We start from the raw sequence: 16215 nt of genomic DNA, 5'->3' as shown, positions 1-16215 counted from the left end.
CCCCCACCCCCCACCCCCCAATGCAGCCGAGATGGGTGTTAGCTTACGATGGTTCAGTGAACTCCGATTCGCGGCGACTGCGTTTCCAATGCCATCGCTTCCTAGTCCCTTGTTCTGCCAGTTCTCTCCGAGGTGCGTTTGCGCGGGGACGCGGTGAGCCGGTCATGGCAAGAGTAGGTAACGCGTATGCCGTATAACCAATCCAATTTTTCTTCCACCCGTATTTAATTGATTGCATAGGGGATGTACTGAGTCGGAGCCGGAGCCGCCGGAGCCGGAGCCGCCGGAGCCGGACCATTTTACTCGGAGCCGGAGCCGGAGCCGGAGCCGCCATAACATTTCACCCGGAGCCGGAGCCGGAGCCGGAGCCGATTTTTTTCTCCGGAGCCGGAGCCGGAGCCGGAGCCGTTTGAAATTTCCACGGCTCCGCATCCCTGCTTTATATCTATGTATGCAGTATGCAATGGACAATGATCGACAATAAGTGCAATTTTAGCCCTCACCCGTTCGTAGTTTGTCAGCGTCTTACGAGTAGGGGAAGCCAGGGTGAACGGAGTGAACTCCAGCCGTTCGCCCCTCGACGGAGCAAGAACGGAAAAAAATAGGTATGCTGTCCGCGATGTGAGTAAACCAGTGATACCAAATTTCAGGGTACTAGGTCAACGGGTGAACTCAGAGGTCAGGTCAAACACTGGAAATCGAACCAGTAAAGTCACTGGAGTTTGAGATCTTTCGCTATAAAATCGACCAAAACGCGTGAACTGTCGGCGAAATGGGTTACATCATTCCCAATCAACCTCATCTCGAAATCTAGCGAACCGGGTCACATAAGGTCATACAAGGTCAGCGACCTTAGATGACCTCGGATGGCCTTGACACATGGCGGGTCATGTGAAGTGTATTTATGGGCGCCGATCTCGAATCCCGTGTCAATCTTACTTTAAAAAATGATTTGCGGGCACAAATCCGCAAACATAATTAAGGATTACGAATAAAATGAGCAAGATGCTCCGAAAACTGCCCATATGAAGCGCAGCCTTGACCTCGAGGCAAATGCACGTATTGTTTTTTACATGTACTTTGGAGCCTATAATGGTGGCCATGCTGTCAATTCATTTGTTTAGTGTCACTGACTGCTTAAGCAATAGACAGTTCCCTAGTAAATAGGCAATGTTCTGTATGATAGTTTTTAGGCCTTACCATTCACTGATCCTTGCACCATGCTTTTGGCATTAGGTCATGTTTGCTACAGCTTCTCATAAAATTGAAATTGGTTTCTTTATTGAAGCTGTCTCCAAGACCTTTCATTCCATAAACCACCCATGTAAACAACTAGTTGTGTAAAACACTGCAAATAAAAATAAAAATTTGATATTGATACAGGGTGATACAGATCAAAAATGAATCACATAAAGTCAACCCCCAGGAAAAAACATTACAAGTTAGCATGTAAAATTGAAAGGTGTGTATAGAAAATGTGAAGAGAAGAAGCAGTTTAACCCAAGTGATGTTACGACAAGTTAACGTAAGTGGCTTTTATCATGTTGGTGCACACTGGTTTAAACCGGGGTGGCTTAAATTAGTTTATGCCAGCCGGTTTAATCCATGGATTAAACCGGTTTAAACCGGCTGCTGGCATAAATTTGCCAACCCTGGTTAGGTTAGTAGGTGAGGTTAGGTCAAGTAAGATTATGATTTTTATCTTCCTTGGACTTCATATTTACTTGTTAGCACTTAGCATTGATGGTAACGCCAGATTTACTAATACCCTATTTACTGATACTGATAACAGGTGAGCCAAAAGAGCATGAAGTGTAGTTTAAGCTTTACAATGTGAAAACTAATTAGGTAATGACAATCTGAGTTTAGGTGCTCCAACTAACGCACATTTTTACGTCACCCCTGTGCTGTTCATTATTGGGATCAAATGTGCGACACGGTTCACTGGTGCAGATATCACGACGTCTGGCATTTTCACTATCTATCAGCTCTGGTTGAGGGTGAGCGTGGTATGCCACTGCACTCTGAACCCAGAGCGGATAAGAGCCCCCGAGGCATCTGGCATAGTGCATGGATTTTTCGTTTGGCACTGAACTACTATTTAATACTAACTGATGACATTAAGTAAAGTACTTATTTAAAACCTATAATCATAAAACCTTCTTACTTCATAAATATTGTCCATTGAAGGCAACAGTAGAAAGTGAGCAGGCAAAGCAAGTGTAGGTAATGAGTCTGCTTTCCGCTGCCAATGTTCTGGTACCTATCTAGGTAAGCTTTCTTTGTGAAAAATCATATGACTGATGCTCTATCCATGCAAGAATAATTAAAGGATTGTGGTGTGCACAAAAAAAAAACATGGGAACCGAATTAAATCTAAAACAGGCATGCCAAGCAAATCTACCTTTGGTGCCGCCTATTCTTCATCAGCGTCAACAGTGCAACATGTCTAAGGCTAACGTAGCCAAATTACAATAGATAAGCATATTTCAGCACTTGTTCCACAATCTACACATTCCAAAGAATGCCGTGAGCAAAAAAGATTAGCACTTTTCGGTCGAAAAATACCACAAAATCAGTCTCAAATACCCCCCTCCTCCCGTAGTGTTTACACAGCGCCGCAGATTCCCGCCCTCACAAACATGGCGGCCAGTCGCACGCGGCCCCCGCCGAAGTTAGTTGGTAGCACTGCTGCTCCACGGCGTACATTTCCTACCAGCCCATAGGGTTTACATGTTAAATGGCCTGTTTTCGGCGAGCGATATCTCGGTCAACCTTTGAAGGAATCAATGGTTCTTAGTCTCAAATGATAGATCGATGAATTTTCTTTCGACAATTCTTCTACCATTTTTCACGAAACCCAGCCGATCTTCTACGGCGTACAGGGTAAAGATTTCTCTGCACGCCAGCACCCGCGATCCGCCTCTCCGATCGTCGGCGCGCGGTCCTCGGTAGCGCAGTCGGTAGCGTATCGGGCTACGGATCCGAGGGTCGTGAGTTCGAATCCTGGAAGCGCCGCGTGATTTTGGCTATTACTGTATGCCTGGCCTATTCAAATACATTAGCCAGAGGGGTGTGGTAATAACTGGTGTAAGCAAATTGACCACGGTCAAAAATGCATTACCAGAATGCACTTAAGCCAACATTTTGGGATGGTCTCGTTCCTAAGTCGGATAAGAACTTCGGTCCAGAAAACGAATTTATCGTTGGCATACAGTAAAATACATACCAAACTCGGCCGGTGATAAATTTTCAAGACCTCAGTCCTTACTGATTTTTGAACTCGGCCTTCGGCCTCGTTCAAAAATCCAGTAAGGACCTCGGTCTTGAAAATTTATTTACACCGACCTCGTTCAGTATTATATAGAATTGAATGATGTAGATTCTTGATTGTTTGCATAATCAATTATTAATAGTTAATTGAATGTATCTGCCCACTAATCGGCCCCTTAAACCTGTTATTTAAGAAATTTAAGAAATGAATGTCACGTGCGCGTCACGACTGCCAACCATAAGCGCTACCATATTCTAGTTTGAATTAACTTTTTGCTAGTCCCGACCACATATAGTAAGTTTTCTAGTAGTTATACTAGAAATTCCTACCAAAGTTCGTCCTACCCTTCACTCAATATACCCTGAGTCGCACGCACTAAAACACTGCCAATGTCCCATCTAGTATTTTATATCTATGCCTGCGCCATTCTGATATGCAATATGGTAGCAAAAATATTGAAGAATTTTTATCTGGTGAAGGAATTTGCATATCAGAACCTTTGCATTTCGGTGGTCCTTTATGTAAGGAATCTTGAGTCAAATCCTCCTCCATGTCACCAACCACCCCTGTTCCCGGCTGGAAGGGCACAGGGCAACCCGTCCCATGCGAATAGCTCCCATAGGAGCAGGCCTGTAACCGGGTGCGGTGACTGTCAGGGGGATGGGTCATAAAGATCTTAGAGATCTTGGGATGGGTGGCCACTGGCCTCAGGCCTGTCCTCGTGATGGGATTAGCCCGACGACTCACCAGGGTGCCCGCCTCGACCAATGTCTCTCCATAATTCCTATCATCCTCCCGGCTCTGAGATGGTCTTGTTAAAACGACTAAAGAGCCACGTCTGTCAAGACAGCCTCAGATTCAGATTCACTTTCAGAATCACATTCGGACCCCCTTAGATTTTCATACAAACTGGTCCATGGGTACAGTTTTGGACGCTGATTCCAATGGTGAAGTCTGTTTTTCGCCACATATTATACTTTGGCCCCTAGAGGCATTCAAAGTTTTTTTGGGGCGAAGGGGGACCCCCTTAGATTTTCATAAAAACTGGTCCATGGGTACAGTTTTGGACGCTGATTCCAACGGTGAAGTCTGTTTTTCGCCACATATTATACTTTGGCCCCTAGAGGCATTCAAAGTTTTTTGGGGGAAGGGGGACCCCCTTAGATTTTCATAAAAACTGGTCCATGTGTACAGTTTTGGACGCTGATTCCCATGGTGAAGTCTGTTTTTCGCCACATATTATACTTTGGCCCCTAGAGGCATTCAAAGTTTTTTGGGGCGAAGGGGGACCCCCTTAGATTTTCATAAAAACTGGTTCATGGGTACAGTTTTGGACGCTGATTCCAACTGTGAAGTCTGTTTTTCGCCACATATTATACTTTGGACCCTAGAGGCATTCAAAGTTTTTTTGGGGCGAAGGGGGACCCCCTTAGATTTTCATAAAAACTGGTCCATGGTTACAGTTTTGGACGCTGATTCCAATGGTGAAGTCTGTTTTTCGCCACATATTATACTTTGGCCCCTAGAGGCATTCAAAGTTTTTTTGGGGGCGAAGGGGGACCCCCTTAGATTTTCATAAAAACTGGTCCATGGGTACAGTTTTGGACGCTGATTCCAATGGTGAAGTCTGTTTACGCCGCATATTATACTTTGGCCTCTAGAAGGCATTCAAAGTTTTTTTGGGGCGAAGGGGGACCCCCTTAGATTTTCATGAAAACTGGTCCATGTGTACAGTTTTTGACGCTGATTCCAACGGTGAAGTCTGTTTTTCGCCACATATTATACTTTGACCCCTAGAGGCATTCAACGTTTTTTGGGGGAAGGGGGACCCCCTTAGATTTTCATAAAAACTGGTCCATGTGTACAGTTTTGGACGCTGATTCCCATGGTGAAGTCTGTTTTTCGCCACATATTATACTTTGGCCCCTAGAGGCATTCAGATTCACTTTCAGAATCACATTCGGACCCCCTTAGATTTTCATACAAACTGGTCCATGGGTACAGTTTTGGACGCTGATTCCAATGGTGAAGTCTGTTTTTCGCCACATATTACACTTTGGCCCCTAGAGGCATTCAAAGTTTTTTGGGGAAGGGGGACCCCCTTAGATTTTCATAAAAACTGGTCCATGTGTACAGTTTTGGACGCTGATTCCCATGGTGAAGGGTGGGACTAAATGCTTACTTCGAAATCTAAGCTGCGTTGCGGCATTGGCGGTTATGTGCGGCGTGTATGCCGCATGATTAGTAAGCGGCGACCACTAAATTAAAGACTCAAACGCTCCGACCGGTTCTCAATGAATAACACTGCATACCAAAAAATGCCAACTGCTCTCGTCATAAGATATTTAGCTTTAAATAACTAGGTTATCTATATCATCATTTTGAACCAAATTAATACTTTCAACTTAAACCCGCGCCCCGCTGGGGGGGGCAGAATCTGCCCCCCCCCTCCCGTTTTTCGCCAATAACTTCTAAACGCGTTACGCCAGCGACGTCAAACTTTCAGTACCTTATCATACATCAATTTGACACGTTCCCTGAAAATTTGAGCGAAATCCGTCGGAAAATTTTTGAGAAATTGACGTTTTAGTGACGTCATGTTCGCCATTTTCGCCTCAAAAATGGCAAAATTTCAAACGCCGCTAACATCTTCATTTTTAAAGGAATCAAGACGTAACAAAAAAGGTTATACGTGATTCTACTTTGTCTATCAAATGGCTATCTCGGTATTTTGAAAATTTTGGATTTTGGCCCAAATTTTTTCAAAAAACTGACTTTTTTGGGAAAATATTTATAAAATCCAAAATTTTAAGTGTATCGAAAAAACCGGAATATATGTCAAAGAAGTGGTCTATGTGCACCTACATACCAATTTTTAGAAGAATCGGTTCAAAAATGTGGGAGTTATTCAAAATTTTATGACGTCACGACAGACAAAAATTTTGAAAAATGATTTTTTTGGAAGTTCTGGACCTCTTACGGAAACAAAAATAGCACCATTCGATTCGCCGTGAAAAACTGCATCAGATAGCCACCTTTTTAGGCCTTAACAACCAACTTCAAAATTTGACCTCACTTGACCTGACCTTGACCTGACCTCGACCTGAAATTCATCCAGAGGTGGTCCATATCACTTATTGAGTGCGCCTATTGAATTCTATGAGTAAAATGACCCATAAAACATGTGTCGCACATGCCCTTTTCTATATTTTGTTTTTGGTGACCTGACATGACCTGACCTGACCTTGACCTTGACCTTTGAATGACATTGTATGCAACGAATATTGCCTTGGTAGTCTAAGAACACGTTTTGGGCAATCAGTCTCACTCCATTCTTCGGCAACTACGGTGCAAGGCCGATACTGTAGAAACTTGCATCTTGTACCCTTGACCTGACCTTGACCTGACCTCTGACCTACTTAAGCAAAAAAATTTGGGCTCTTAAGATCCGCCTTGTTGAGAGCTTTCGATTGCCGTTTTCCCCGTCTTTCTACGACCATCGGTTCGGAAGTTAGACAGGGGGGGGCAGAATCTGCCCCCCCCAGCAGGGCGCGTATGGCTGAATAGCCCAGCGGGGCGCGGGTTAACTCACTCATTCCTTCCTTTGTTGGCTCCAAACAGTCTTTCGATTGTCTGGAAATCGTATGCTAAATCCCGTACCTGTATGCGACTGGTGCATATAAAGGCCGATAAAAGAATTTGAATAGGCTCTGGCATGCGATTTCCTGGCTACCCAAAAAAGGCTGTTTCAGTCTTGCTAGCAAAACATGACCTCGCCCGCACAGGAGGGAGGGGGGGGGTTGATGCAACCCCCCTAAGATTTTTCGCGAATAACTCGCTTAAAAAGCGGCTGATCGCGACGAAACTTTCAGTACCCTCGCATTGATCAATTTAACACCCACCCTGAAAATTTCATGACCCTGACCAAAATGACCTTTGACCTGTGACCTACTTTTCAAGACCATGTTTGGCCGGAATCGCGATTCGGCGTATGTCGGCTCGCATTAGCCGCGCGTTTGCAAGCTTTTCGTGGTTTCAAACGTTCAAACATGTGATTTGATGTTGGTCCCATGCACAAGGGTGGATGTCAAGGTCACCTGAAGGTCAGGTCAGGTCATTGACCTATGGTGACCTCGGTTCACTTTTTCGAGTTTTACATGTTTTTATGCTAGTTTTTAGAGCTGATTTCGAATTTAGCAACCATTTGAACATTTACGAAATAGTGTTGGTGCATTCGTTACATGTTACGAAGCTGCAGAAGCGGTGACACGTATTACGAATACCCATCACGACCCCTACCGGTTGACCTGACCTGACCTGACCCGATGCTGGTCTAAATGCTTAAAGACATCGTCTCCGATCAAAACTAACACGATATTCGTGATCAGCACCCCGGAAAACCCCATGGCAGCCACACTACGACGTTCTAACAGGTCCCAATTTTCCCGCCTTTTGGGTCATTGACCTGACCTGGAAGGTCAACCGATGACCTAGGACCTTAAAATTGGTTATCATCGGCTTCCTCTCGTCACGGGCAACACGCTGGTTTTTTTCCGCGAAGCTCTAGCTTGATCAGGAGCGAAACGGCAAGGGGTTATACCTTATACGTTCGCGGCTGGAAAAAAAACACCAATACGGGCGAGGATTAACTCACAGTCCGAACTCCGGACAAGTTCGGTCTTGTTTGTGAATTTGTCGGAGCATCACCTAAATCTAGTGGAGAGTTGATGGAGGGAAACTAGGCTTTTAAAGAGGGAAGGGAGTCGGTGACGGTCAGGGGCACTACAAGCAGAGCAGTCATAAGCTGGTGACAGGGCTGACATACCATGTTTTGATAGCATGAATGAAACAGACTTTTTGGGTAGCCAGGAAATCGCATGTGAGAGCCTATTGAAATTCTTACATCGGCCTTTATATGCACCAGTCGTATACAGGTGCGGGATTTGGCATACGATTTCCAGACAATCGAAAGACTGTTTGGAGCCAACGAAGGAAGGAATGAGTGAGTACTAAGTTGAAAGCATTAATTTGGTTCAAAATGATGATGCAGATAACTTAGTTATTTAAATCTAAATATCTTATGACGAGAGCGATTGGCATTTTTGGTATGCAGTGTTATTCATTGAAAACAGGTTGGAGCGTTTAAGTTTTTAATTTAGTGGTCGCCGCTTACTAATCATGCGGCATACACGCCGCACATAACCGCCAATGCCGCAACGCAGCTTAGATTTCGAAGTAAGCATTTAGTCTCACCCCATGGTGAAGTCTGTTTTTCGCCACATATTATCAGTGGCGGCGGAAGCAGGGGGGCAAGGGGGGCAGCTGCACCCTAAAGCTATGGAAAGGGGCGCCTCGAAAATCTGTAGAGGAGGCAGGAAGTTAAGAGGTGCGGCAGCCATAAAGCTGAGCAGTGCGACACCGCAACTGATAAAGGCACTTGTGACACGAAGAGGGTGGCAAAGACGTGGGAAAAGTATCTTTTGATATGCTGAAGAGTGGAGGGCATCCTTATCTGAAACAAAGGCAGATGCTGCCGACCCTGTCGAATATAATCTTGCCAGGCGATAAAGGCTAGGAGGGCGCAGCCACTCGAGAAGCGCGCCATGCGGAAGAGGGGCGCCTGCATGCGAAAGAGGGGCGCCTGTGTGTGGGACGAAAAAGAAACATTTATGGAGACGTCTTTGAAGGCGAAAGCCTCCGAACACCAACACGAACATATGAGGGCTTATAGCATTGCAGGCTCCATGCGACAAAAAGGGGCGCCTGATGGCCGATATGCGAGAGGAAATTAGTTTGTGTAACATTTATCGGGGGCGGTTTGCCGTTTACAACATATGAATGTTAAGGGAGGTCCGAGATTGGGGCCTGTAAAATTGCACTGTCCGTATGGGCGGTTACACCCCTAGTGCTAGGGCGTATTTTGCGTTTTTTTTTTTTTTACTGGGGAGATGATTATGACCAGGAATAGCACTCTGCAAACTTCTATGGGCGTCTGCATAGGGGCGAAACTGATTTTCCAGTGCAGGGACGGCCATCGGCATTGTGGGGCGGCATTCATTCCACTGGGGCGTCTGCCAGTGTTGAAGGGCGGTATTCATTTCAATGGGGCGCCCGTTGGTGTTGATGGGCGACATGTATCACCTGGGGCGCCTATCGGAGATTGGGGCGGCATTAATTTCACTGAGGCGCCTATCGGCGTTGACGGGTGGTATTTATCCATCCGGGGCGCTTATCGGTGGTATAGGCCGGCATTCGCTTCACTGAGGTGCCTATCGGTGTTTTAAGGCGGCAGTAAATCCACTGGTGTCTGGGGCGCCTACCGGCGTCGAAAGGCGACATTCATAATTCATTTCACTGGGAGGCATATTGGTGTTGATGTATAACATTCATTCTCCTGGGGCGCCCGGCAATGAGGGGGCGGCATTTATTCCGTTCCCCTGGGATGGGCCCCTATCGGTGTGGAGGCGTCGCCGTCGTATTAGTTTGAAATCGGGGCTCCTCTGGGTGGTAATAGATGCATTCATTTCGCTGGGACACCTACCAGCGTTGATTGCCTGTATTCATTCATTTCGGGCTCCTATCGGTGTTGAAAGGCGGCATTTATTTCACTGGGGCGTCACAAACCTGCTACTCCCACCATAAACCTCAGCCTATTCACTTCACGTTAGCAGTAACTATAGAAGTCTCTTAGGCGGCGTTCGATGTCTCCCGGACGGCAAAGATTCTTTGCCGTCCGGCCAATAACGTCCAAGGTCAGCGGGGGCTCGGCTGCGGTTATGAAACGTGATTGGCCGGACGGCGTAGAATCTTCGCCGTCCGAGAGACATCGAACGCGGGGTTAGTCTCGGCATAGAGTCTCGGGTATCATTGCGTCGCGTCGGAGCGATTAGAAACCGGGTTCTAAAGATAGAAATTTCGCAGCTCTAACCAACTTGCCGGGAGGACGGATGCAACTTAAACGCAATTTAAATGAGTGTTTGTTGTTTTTTTTAGCGCCGAATGATGTTTCATTAAGAAATAGTCTCTTCACTGTTTGTGTTACTACAACCGTGTATATGGTAAGGGGCGCCCAGCGGGAAGGGGCGCTTCAATATCGTTTGCACCCCTATCCTAGAATACCTTCCGCCGCCACTGCATATTATACTTTGGCCCCTAGAGGCATTCAACGTTTTTTGGGGCGAAGGGGGACCCCCTTAGATTTTCATAAAAACTGGTCCATGTGTAGGGGAGAGTGGGGTGGGTTGTATCAGTTTTTACTCCGAGACCCATAACCTCGTAACTATCCGTGATAAACTCATTATTTCCATACTATCCCCTTCCTTGATTCTTCTGCTTTTTTGTGCAAAGTAACTTTTCCGCTACCTCTACCAGTTTTTCTTCTACGGTCTGCCGAATAGAACAATGTTTTTGATACAACTTGCCCCATGGCTTGGGTGAGTTGTATCACATGGTGGGGTAATTTGTATCACTATTTCACGTTTCAGGGAGTGTGCTTGCTACTGGTTTTGAACATTACAACAACATTAAATGGGGTTAATACAATGTATAGGTATGCTCAAAGGCTTCACTTTATTAGACCAAACTTAGGTCAATGCAATCCGAACGAAACATCAACAGACTAGACGCAAAAGTGGCCCGTTAAGAGCAAAGAAGCCAACACATTGTGCCGAAATGGAACGAGCATTGACTAGCTACCTACAAACGCGAGCCAGGGCCTAGCTTTCGCGATCAAAAGCAACATACCCATACATACATACATACATACATACATACATGATACATGTTACAACATACCCCACCCGGCTCTGATACAACATGTACCTAGCCGCCATTTTGGAAAAACATCCTCGTGCTTAAAAAAAACAGCGGACAGCTGGAGAAATCCGTTTTCACTCACGCAGCCTTAGAACCTACCCTCACCACCGCTACGGAGATTTTTCAAATTCGTGCACATCTAAATGCCCAAAACACACATTTTCTTGCAACTTATTTTTTTAGAATGACATTAAAAAAACATAAAATCGGCTCTCACCTCGAGACGCGTCCACTCAGCCACAAGACAGAACAGGGAAAGATGGCGCCCGGAAAACCTCGTCGGCTGGTCGTGTCGCGAGCGCCATCCATTGGATAAGTTTGGCACAATTCGCCCTGATACAACTTGGACATGATACAACTCTCCCCGCTCTCCCCTACAGTTTTGGACGCTGATTCCAACGGTGAAGTCTGTTTTTCGCCACATATTATACTTTGGCCCCTAGAGGCATTCAAAGTTTTTTTGGGGGAAGGGGGACCCCCTTAGATTTTCATAAAAACTGGTCCATGGGTACAGTTTTGGACGCTGATTCCAACGATGAAGTCTGTTTTTCGCCACATATTATACTTTGGCCCCTAGAGGCATTCAAAGTTTTTTTGGGGAAGGGGGACCCCCTTAGATTTTCATAAAAACTGGTCCATGTGTACAGTTTTGGACGCTGCTTCCAATGGTGAAGTCTGTTTTTCGCCACATATTATACTTTGGCCCCTAGAGGCATTCAAAGTTTTTAAGGGCGAAGGGGGACCCCCTTAGATTTTCATAAAAACTGGTCCATGGGTACAGTTTTGGACGCTGATTCCAATGGTGAAGTCTGTTTTTCGCCACATATTATACTTTGGCCCCTAGAGGCATTCAAAGTTTTTTTGGGGCGAAGGGGGACCCCCTTAGATTTTCATAAAACTGGTCCATGGGTACAGTTTTGGACGCTGATTCCAACGGTGAAGTCTGTTTTTCACCACATATTATACTTTGGCCCCTAGAGGCATTCAAAGTTTTTTTGGGGGGAAGGGGGACCCCCTTAGATTTTTATAAAAACTAGTCCATGTTTACAGTTTTGGACGCTGATTCCAATGGTGAAATCTGTTCTTCGCCACACATTATACTTTGGCCCCTAGAGGCATCCAAAGTTTTTTTAGGGGAAGGGGGACCCCCTTAGATTTTTATAAAAACTAGTCCATGTGTACAGTTTTGGACGCTGATTCCAAAGGTGAAGTCTGTTTTTCGCCACATATTATACTTTGGCCCCTAGAGGCATTCAAAGTTTTTTGGGGGGAAGGGGGACCCCCTTAGATTTTTATAAAAACTAGTCCATGTGTACAGTTTTGGACGCTGATTCCAATGGTGAAGTCTGTTCTTCGCCACATATTATTCTTTGGCCCCTAGAGGCATCCAAAGTTTTTTTCAGGGGAAGGGGGACCCCCTTAGATTTTCTTAAAAACTGGTCCATGTTTACAGTTTTGGACGCTGATTCCAATGGTGAAGTCTGTTTTTCGCCACATATTATACTTTGGCCCCTAGAGGCATTCAAAGTTTTTTGGGGAGGGGGACCCCCTTAGATTTTCATAAAAACTGGTCCATGGGTACAGTTTTGGACGCTGATTCCAACGGTGAAGTCTGTTTTTCGCCACATATTATACTTTGGCCCCTAGAGGCATTCAAAGTTTTTTTGGGGGAGGGGGACCCCCTTAGATTTTCATAAAAACTGGTCCATGGGTACAGTTTTGGACGCTGATTCCAACGGTGAAGTCTGTTTTTCGCCACATATTATACTTTGGCCCCTAGAGGCATTCAAAGTTTTTTTGGGGGAGGGGACCCCCTTAGATTTTCATAAAAACTGGTCCATGGGTACAGTTTTGGACGCTGATTCCAACGGTGAAGTCTGTTTTTCGCCACATATTATACTTTGGCCCCTAGAGGCATTCAAAGTTGTTTGGGGGAAGGGGGACCCCCTTAGATTTTCATAAAAACTGGTCCATGTGTACAGTTTTGGACGCTGATTCCAATGGTGAAGTCTGTTTTTCGCCACATATTATACTTTGGCCCCTAGAGGCATTCAAAGTTTTTTGGGGCGAAGGGGGTCCCCCTTAGATTTTCATAAAAACTGGTCCATGGGTACAGTTTTTGGACGCTGATTCCAATGGTGAAGTCTGTTTTTCGCCACATATTATACTTTGGCCCCTAGAGGCATTCAAAGTTTTTTTGGGGCGAAGGGGTACCCCCTTAGATTTTCATAAAAACTGGTCCATGGTTACAGTTTTGGACGCTGATTCCAACGGTGAAGTCTGTTTTTCGCCACATATTATACTTTGGCCCCTAGAGGCATCCAAAGTTTTTTTTCAGGGGAAGGGGGACCCCCTTAGATTTTCATAAAAACTGGTCCATGTGTACAGTTTTGGACGCTGATTCCAATGGTGAAGTCTGTTCTTCGCCACACATTATACTTTAGCCCCTAGAGGCATCCAAAGTTTTTTTTTTAGGGGAAGGGGGACCCCCTTAGATTTTTATAAAAACTAGTCCATGTGTACAGTTTTGGACGCTGATTCCAATGGTGAAGTCTGTTCTTCGCCACATATTATAATTTGGCCCCTAGAGGCTTTCAAAGTTTTTTTGGGGGAAGGGGGACCCCCTTAGATTTTCATAAAAACTGGTCCATGTGTACAGTTTTGGACGCTGATTCCAATGGTGAAGTCTGTTCTTCGCCACATATTTTACTTTGGCCCCTAGAGGCATCCAAAGTTTTTTTTTTGCGAAGCGAAGTAGTTTTGGTGCCTTCGTAACATGTTACGAAGCTGTCAGAGGCGGATGACAGGTACTACGAATACCCGTCATGACCCCTACCGGTTGACCTGACCTGACCTGACCCGACCTGACCCGACCTAGTCTAAACGCTTACCGACATCATCTGTGATCAAAACTAACACGATATTTGTGATCAGCACCCCGGAAAACCCTTGAGCGGCCACGCTTTACGACTTTCTAACAGGTCCCGATATGCCCGATTTTGGGGTCATTGACCTGACCCGGAAGGTCAACCGATGACCTAGGACCTTAAAATAGGGTATCATTGGCTTCCTCTCGTGACGGGCAACACGCTCGTTTTTTCCGCAAAGCTCTAGCTCCATCAGGGGCCAAACGCGAGGGCCCCCCCTTGTGCCGTCGAAGGACTCAAGATGGCCCGTGCCGGCGAGGGTTAATTAATTTTACACCTATCCTAAAAATTTTTATGAAAAAGTTTTTATGAAAATCTAAGGGGGTCGGAATGTGATTCTGAAAGTGAATCTGTTCAGTGGCGGATCTAGGATTTGAGTTTAGGGGGGGGGGGCAAACATTGCGCCGCCAGGCAAGTCGGCGAGAATTTCAAATGTCCACACTGAAAACACTTTGGAAGAACGTTAAGAACGTACAGGGGTATTTAGACCCCTGTGGGGTAAAATGTTATGCCACCGTTTTTCAGAACCCCCATGGTTCTTCACGTAGACGGCTTTGCATTCTCATGAAAAGAACCCACACGATTCTTCCAAAGACTCTTATGAGGTTTAGGGTTTATAATAAGAGCGTTCCTAGCACATAGATAAGAACCCCAAAGGGTCTGTGAAGAAGTCCCTGAGGTTTATAGGGAAACCACCCTGTGTTCTGAATATCGGTTGTAGAACCCTTTCAGTTCTATTGCAATACCGCAAAATCCCCGTTCATTCGTCTATTAAACCTCCCATGCAATTGCATGGCTATCGACCTGCGCCGTCACATCTGCTGCGCAAACACAGTATTTGATACACCTTAAAATGTATTATCCTTCCTCTTTACTCTGAGCAATCAGCCTGCAAGTCTCCAGTCAGGAGCAACCAGCCCGCAACCAGCCCATGCGATCAGCCCGCAACCAGCCCGCATTCAGCCTGCGATCAGCCCGCAATCAGCCTGCAAGAACGCTTTCCCCTCGGCCGTGTCACTTGCCTTACACATCCAAGCCAAAGAACTCCAGAGCCTTTCGGGCATGGTTAATTATTCAGGTTGATTCCTTCACGCTCAGGGTTGCTTTCTGTACAAATATGAACACATTTTTAGCTTTAGAAAAATGGATGTTTTCCCAAACACAATATGCGGTATCGCCCATGTCAGCAGCCGGGTGGCGATATCGCATTCTCCCAAATCACATACAGTTTCTCCTTGGCCACCACCAGCTTCAAGCCAGCGTTTTCGACGATGTCGACGTCTCCGCGCGCCAGGACGCTCTCCTCAGACTCCAGGGCCTCAATCAGAGCGGAGATGGCCTCGTCCCCTAGAATGAAGAGTCGGGCGGATGCGTTATTCAACAGACAGGGAGTAAAGAAACTTAGATTGACTTCAGAGACCATGAGCCTACTCCAAAAATAAAATAATGCACTTAACATATAAAGTGCAGCTAGATATAATATTGCACTTATCAGCAAGAACATATGTTTATTAAAATCAGCCAAATTTATACCTAAATCAGTTGACCCCAAAATGGCAAGCTGATTCTATTCCTGATTTGTGTTCATTTGGAAGATTTGTCTAAATACCACATGCATAATTTAAGCTATGGGGCATTTATACAACATATAAATACTTACTGCATTGATTGGTCTTGCATATGAATTTTCTTCATCCAATGCATTCATCCATGCATTTGGAGAGCGTTGTGATATTGCTTATCATTGTCAATCACAAGTAATGTAAATAATACACAACACTTGACAAGCCAAAAATTAACCTTATTTCAGTTCTTTAATATTCGATTACTTGCCATTCACCCAATCTTGCACCAGCCGCTCGGCACTGCACAAAGCGTGATCCAACTTGGATCCAACGCGATCGAAAAATGGCGATCGCTTCCGGTGGACGCTAGAACGTGGTACCGCGGACGTGGTCTTGATGAAAGCCATTACACTGATTAAGCCACAACCCATTCTTCTTAAACCCGATGCTAGTTCCTGTAAAACCTTTAAAGGGTTTATCTTTCGCGCGCTTTGTGTGACGTAATATCACGTGACTATAGGGAGAACCAAGAAGAACCGGTGTTGGTCGAGTTGAAGCCCCCTGGGGCCGCTAAGACTGCACGCGAAGAAGCAGCACGTGTCTTCGGTCTATGTGAAACACTGTGTGTGTTCTT

At 45.6% G+C, this 16215-nt stretch overlaps 1 protein-coding gene across 6 annotated transcripts in view; it reads right to left on the bottom strand.

Moving 5' to 3' along the window:
* The window catches only part of LOC122382649 (mediator of RNA polymerase II transcription subunit 28-like), a 32255-nt gene that overhangs the window by 4984 nt on the left and 11056 nt on the right, over positions 1-16215 (bottom strand). Inside the window, exon 1 of one of the 6 annotated variants that reach the window (XM_043368275.1) lies at positions 4022-4122. The exons of 1 other annotated variant lie outside the window; for it this stretch is intronic. The gene's annotated coding sequence lies outside the window, so the exon portion shown is untranslated. Of the gene's footprint in view, positions 1-1200; positions 1349-2404; positions 2652-4021; positions 4123-16215 lie in introns of those variants that run through there. 4 more of the 6 variants (XM_043368273.1, XM_043368276.1, XM_043368267.1 and 1 more) reach the window with 4 other exon arrangements.

Source organism: Amphibalanus amphitrite, unplaced genomic scaffold, assembly GCF_019059575.1.
Source record: "Amphibalanus amphitrite isolate SeventyFive unplaced genomic scaffold, NRLGWU_Aamphi_draft 000144F_arrow, whole genome shotgun sequence".
In the NCBI taxonomy this organism is placed as follows: domain Eukaryota; kingdom Metazoa; phylum Arthropoda; class Thecostraca; order Balanomorpha; family Balanidae; genus Amphibalanus; species Amphibalanus amphitrite.
The sequence above is the reverse complement of the archived record's forward strand: the minus strand, read 5'-3'. Positions and strand labels throughout refer to the sequence as shown.